Below are 6,246 nucleotides of genomic sequence, written 5' to 3' on the forward strand. Positions count from 1 at the left end.
CCCCCTCCTGCCCCATCTCCAAGCTCTCGCCTGAGCCCAGCCCGCCTCCCCTCCCCCCGCGCTCTGCGTCCCCGCGCAGCTTCCAAGCTGGTGGAGGGTGTGGGGGACATGCGCCGACGCTGAGGAGGAGGACGGACAGCCAGCCAGCCAGCCAGGGAAACGGGCTGTGGCACCCACGGAATGCCCAGGTACTGGCTTGGCAGAGGAGGAGGGGAAGGAAGCTGGCTGGTGCAGTCCCCGTGCCAATCTGCAGCACGAGCCTAGGCATGTCTACTCAGAAGTAAGTCTCATTGTGCTCAATGGGGCTTGCTCCTGGGAAAGGGTGCATAGCCTTGCAGCCTGAGAGCCCAAGCCTATGCATGTCTACTCAGAAGTAATTCATCTTTAGGGGGGAAGCACATAAAAAATATTTTATTTCTTCAATAAAAATGGTTTAAAAATAAATAAATAAATAAAAGATTAACAAGTTGTGAGTTCCTGCACCTTTTTTTTTTTTAACAAAAAAGCACTGCTGTGTGTTAAACTCTCCATTGCTTAGCCCTGAGAGAGATCCAAGCACTCCCCCTTTCAAATATACTGGTGCATGGGCCTCGGATAGCCTGGGTTCCTCCAGCAGAAACCTTGCTCTGTCTGTGTCCTTGGCTAGGCAGGGAGCCATGGAAGATTGGGTGGGCCCACCTAATGGTATACTATACAGTCCGACATCAGTTCTGCTCCAGAACCCCCACTGATACAGAAATCTGAAGATACCGGGATCACTATTTAAATGCCTTTAAAAAAATCTGAAGTCACATTTCTTATCTTTGCGCAGTCTAATCATGCAGTTTCCAAGCCTCTCACAGCTAAAAATAGCTGAAAAGATGCACTTCCACATCATGCATGGATTCCTTGTTCCTCCCAGTATCACCCGAGAATGCATTGCGGTTTGACCGTAAGAAGGTAAGAAATTTTATTTTATGTATTTTTTATTGTTTACATATTGTTTTGTAAATAATATGTAATTATTGTAAATATGTAAATATTGTATTGTAAACAATAAAAACATTGTTTATAATGTTTTTAGCTGTATTTTATATTGTATTTTAACTGATTTTAACTTACTGTTAACAATTTTAATTTTAAAATTGTTAACTGATTGTTAGCCGCCTTGGGTGCCCTTCGGGGAGAAATGTGAAGTATAAATCAAATAAATAAATAAATAATAAGCAGTGAAATTTTGGTGCTTTTTTCCATTTTAAAGGCATTTAAATGGCAACCCTAATATCCATTGGCATCCATGGTGAGTTAAATCTCTGGATGCTGGATCCGCAGATACCGAAGTCACATCTGCACTTCTGTCTGAACCACAGTGTTGTAATAAAACCACTATTCATCTGTTGTGACCATCTCTCTACATTTTCCTGTGCCCATAAGGGCTATTACAGCTGGACATTGGCAGTTTTTATGTAACTTATTATGCAGGGGGATTTGGAATGATGCCAAGGTGGGCAGGGAATTATAGCAGTGGATCTAGGACTGGCTGGAATAGAAGGTGAAAGCTCTGTAGGTCACCAAAAATTGTGAAGCATCAAATCCATAAGCCAGCAGAACATAGGGAGAGAATGGGCAAGACTCCCTTCTGGTGGGCATTCCAGAGCCTGGGTGCCACTGCTGAGACAACTATGACACCATTGCTTGGGAAGGACTTTGGCCTCCTAAGCAGCTTGTCTGGGGAGAGTCTTTTCCCCCAAAATGAAGAAATAGGGCTGTTTTAATGCAGTTCTACACTAGAATCATAAATTGGTTTCAAGGTTCCCCTTGGTTATCCCTGTTCAGTCAGAGTGCTAGAGTGCTTTTTCGTAGACTTTGCTTATAAAGCCATCATTCCCATGGTTCCTTGGGGAAACTGTTGCAGTTAAGCCTATTTAAAGCAATCTACATTTCACTGTCGACCTGCTTCAACAGAGCTAGCATGAGACGTCTATTGATTATTATTCTATTCTAAAAGTTTTAATTTGTTTAGCCTTCTATAAATAAAACTTCACTGTTTGCTTTTGGACTTCCCAGTGGAACCATTTGAAGGTTCAGAAATGCTGGAATATGAGTGTTGTGTTCTGCGGCAACCTGATTAGCTGTGATGAAATGGTGGTGGGAAAGAGATTGAGGGAGCACAGTGTTCTTTTCTTCTTATGGAAAGTGAAATATTGTTGTAGACCACATTAATCCAGTGTCTGCTCTTTTCTACAGAGTGATTTGCAAACAGCCCCATTTGTGTTCTACTGGGCATTTGTACAGCTGTGGTGGACACTGGGGTGCCAGTTAATCTTGATTTGTGCAGCAGGGTTACATTATACAAATCAAAATTTATCATTGTGCTAAGTTTCAATTGAAATAGATTAATTGTGTTTTGATTTTGAAAAGGGTATAAAAGTATGCAATTGCATATGGTGCCCATTTCATATTGTGGTTCAAATATTTGTCTTAGAATTGCATGTACAAAGTCTCAGTCATCTTTGGAATCTGAGAGGTCAATCCTACACAGACCTTCTTGGGAGTAAGCCCTATTGAAATCAATGAGACTCACTTCTAAGAAACTACACATAATAGATTACAGTCACAGGTGAAGTGTTCAAGAGATGCACATACACAGTCGCTCACAAATAAGTAAAAATTGCTCTATAAAGTACTTCTTCCTAGCAAGTATTTGCTTCTCCATTGGTCTTGGTGAGTTGGGAACCACAAATGGGTAACACAGTGATCTAAGATGGGTCACAGCAATGGTATTGCCACCACTCCTTTATAATAGTTGGCAACCTTCAGTCTCAAAAGACTATGGTATCACGCTCTGATTGGTAGTTCTGGAACAGCGTCTAGTGTGGCTGAAAAGGCCGATTCGGGAGTGACAATCCCTTCCACACCGGGAGCAAGTGCAGTCTGTCCCTGGTCTGTCTCCCTGGCTATGGGCCTTCCTTCTTTGCCTCTTAGCCTCAGTCTGTTGGCCAAGTGTCTCTTCATCAGAGAAGCCAGGAGTCATTGTCCTTACATTCCAGGTGCCCAGCTTTAGGGCAGGAGTTTTCTGTTTTCTGTTACATGGTGCAGAGTTGTCGATCCACTTGTCGGTTTTCACCCTAAACCCCACGCACCTCATGAGGTTAACGGACCATGGCGAGGCAACACCTTACTGACTGGGGGCTGCCCAGCTTAAGGCGGGTGGTAGCTGCCCAAAGAGATGCAATGATTTCTCCCACCATCGGAAGCAGCCCCTGGCGTCATGCTCTACGCCAATCGAGCGAAGTGTCTTTAAAAAAGCAACACCTGAGACAGGGAGAGACCAGATCCCAGTGGCAGACCTCTCCAGCCCTGCACCCTGGGGCAAAGGTCCACAATGCTGCCCCCACGGGATGTTGCCACCTCTCTGCGCAAATCTGCCTCCCCTTACCTGGAGCTCAACGGAGCCTCGCGTGACTCCAGATGCGTTGGGGAAGCCTCAATGAGGTTCCCCGATGCTTTAAATTGTGCTTCCGGAAAACCGGAAGCACAGTTTCCGCCCTGTCGGGAGTCTCACAGAGGCTTCTACAGGGTCCTAAAGCCGAGTGACGCTCCGCACCCAGAGCATATGCCCCATCGAATGAATAGGAGGTCTGCCACTGCCAGATTCCAAGGAGGAAAGGCCCTCTGCACCTTTAATTAGCACCAGTAGTCTCCAATCTTCATAGGCCCAGCATTCTGCAACATGGAACTCACGTTTAAATTGTTCAACTATACATTACATAGCCATCTTGATGTTTTTCTCCTTTAGGATGACCAAATTCAAGGAAGAGAGGCCTCCTGTACCTTCAACAGTTGCAGAGAAGAGAGAATTTAGGAAGATACTGTTTATCATGCAGAGATGAGAGAATTTCAGCAAGTGTATCTTTTCAATGGCAGCAACCACTGGTGGATATAGGAGCATCCCCTAGAGCAGGGGTGTCAGACTGGTTTCATACAGTGGGCTGAATAGCATTCATGATGCCTGCTGAGGGTGGAAGTGATGTCATTAAGCAGGAGTAATGTCATTAACCAATTTCTGCCTGACTCACAGGTGTACACATTTAGTCCTTGTTGCATATATGGAATGTTGGACTGAAATGGCTTAAGTGGGTCATGTCCAGAAATAAGCACTTTTTTCTCACTTAGGAATTCATTAGCTGCAATTGACAGACGAGACAATACACAAACGTGGATCATATTTTCAAGATATAGGAGAGCCCAATTATCATGGGGACTGCCTTTCAGCAGTGACACTTCAGCTCAGGAGCTGAGAGCAGCTGATGGTTGTACTAGGAGAGCCCGCGGACCAGATAAAGAGCTTCCACAGGCCACATCTGGCCCATGGGCCTTATGTGTGACACCCCTTACCTAGAGGGCCCACAATGATGCAGGAAACCTTTTTGGAATGCTCCCATTTGTAGACTGGGCACAACTGGGATGTCATCACCACTACCACCAGTATGGGGAGGTTTAGGGCTCAGCCCAGCAGCTGAGCCCTCTGTTAGAGATGTACACTTGGTCCATGCCTGATGCTTGACCCATAACACCACCATCACCCTGTGTGGAAGGAGAAATATGAGGTGAGCTAGGATAATGGAGAGCTGTGTGATCTCATATATGGGTACATTTGTGTGTGTTGAATTGACTACGACTGTGCATTAGATTTGTAAATCAGCACATGTCTTTAAATATTCTGCAGCTCAGTTCATAAGTGCTTGAGTGAAAAGATTTTCCCCTTTTGCACCAACGTTTACAAAATCTGGATGTGGACAATGATGGAGATAAAGCAACTCGAATATTATAATCATAGAGTCCACTCTCTGTGCCCATCAGTGACAGTTTCTCAATGATCAGTTTGCCCCACCTCACCCCAGCACTGTCTGTTCTAGTGGCAGTCTGCTGGTATTCATTTGCATCTTTTTAGATTGTGAGCCCTTTTGGGACAGGGAGCCATTTACGTTATTTGATTTTTCTCTGTAAACCGCTTTGTGAACTTTTAGTTGAAAAGCGGTATATAAATACTGTTGATTGATTGATGATCGTGATAGGGAACTCCATGGGAGCATCTTATAGTAAAGTAGCCTTAGGATGTGAAAATATGAGAGATAATTCGCAGGTCCATTTCTGATACAGAAGGTCACCGCCATTTCACCAAGTAGTTGAAATGTTTGGAATACTGGCAGAACACATGGTTATGATTTGCTGATTTACATCAGGCAGGAAATCAGTGATGTGAAGGAGCATTTAAACAGAACTGATGTGGGAGGTTGGCCAGGTCAGGCACTGCTGGACGATCCACAGAGATTCCTAAGGACCCATCTGGCTGGCCCATGAAGCTTCCCAACAGGCAATGGTGGCATGAGCCACTCAACTGAGCAACTTTTGCTGCTTTATCCCACCCTGCCCATCTGCAATTCACCTGTCTTGGAGATTCTCAGGATGAATAAGGGGCCTCATGGGAAGTTCATTTGTGGCTGGGAAGGGAAGGAAAGGACTTGCCAGAACAATGAGGAAGGGACATCCTCCACTGCCTGTTGGTTGGCAACCTTCAGTCTTGAAAGACTATGATATAAGCCTACAGCACCTGGTATTCCCAGGTGGTCTCCCATCCAAGTACTAACCAGGCCTGACCCTGCTTAGCTTCTGAGATCAGACGAGATCAGGCATGTGCAGGGTAACAGTTGCTGAATACCCTTTTCCCAAATAGGACAGGGAAAGAAAGAGGGGCTATCTTGGAGTTTGCTTCTCCCTCAGTGCTTTGTGTGTGTGTGCATGCGCAAATACCAGGAAGAATGGGCCCAGAACTGACCATTCTGACCAGAACTGACCAACTGACCAAGACCTTGACACTGCATGCTATCTTCTACCTGCAAGCTGAAGTGCTGCAATCCAGGATACATTTATCATGAGAGAGTTTAGAAGATAAAGTTTGATTCTAAGAATTCATGTGAATAAGGCTGCATCATTACAGTGATGTTCCGGTTGAGATTGTTCAGGGTGTTTCCTGATTCTCAGCACTAAATAAATCCCCTGATTTCACCTGTGAATAAAAAGCTCCAAAGGGTGTGGCTTTCACTGGCATGATTCACTTTATTTTCTGTCTAGATCTCTAGGATTATCGGCTTTTTTTGGGGGGGGGGGTGTACTGGTGGTGTTTCTGTGCCTTTAACAGTAGCCTGACTTGCAGAAATTCAACAGTGGAAGCTTTTTCTGCCATTAAAGTAAAATGTATTTATT

At 44.8% G+C, this 6,246-nt stretch overlaps 1 pseudogene; it reads right to left on the minus strand.

Annotated features, from left to right (window-relative positions):
- Positions 1-5,581: 5,581 nt before the first annotated feature.
- Positions 5,582-5,701, minus strand: LOC136650391 (5S ribosomal RNA; annotated as a pseudogene).
- Between the last annotated feature and the right edge of the window lie 545 nt (positions 5,702-6,246).

The sequence above is a fragment of the Tiliqua scincoides genome, chromosome 4, assembly GCF_035046505.1.
Source record: "Tiliqua scincoides isolate rTilSci1 chromosome 4, rTilSci1.hap2, whole genome shotgun sequence".
NCBI classification, from domain to species: domain Eukaryota; kingdom Metazoa; phylum Chordata; class Lepidosauria; order Squamata; family Scincidae; genus Tiliqua; species Tiliqua scincoides.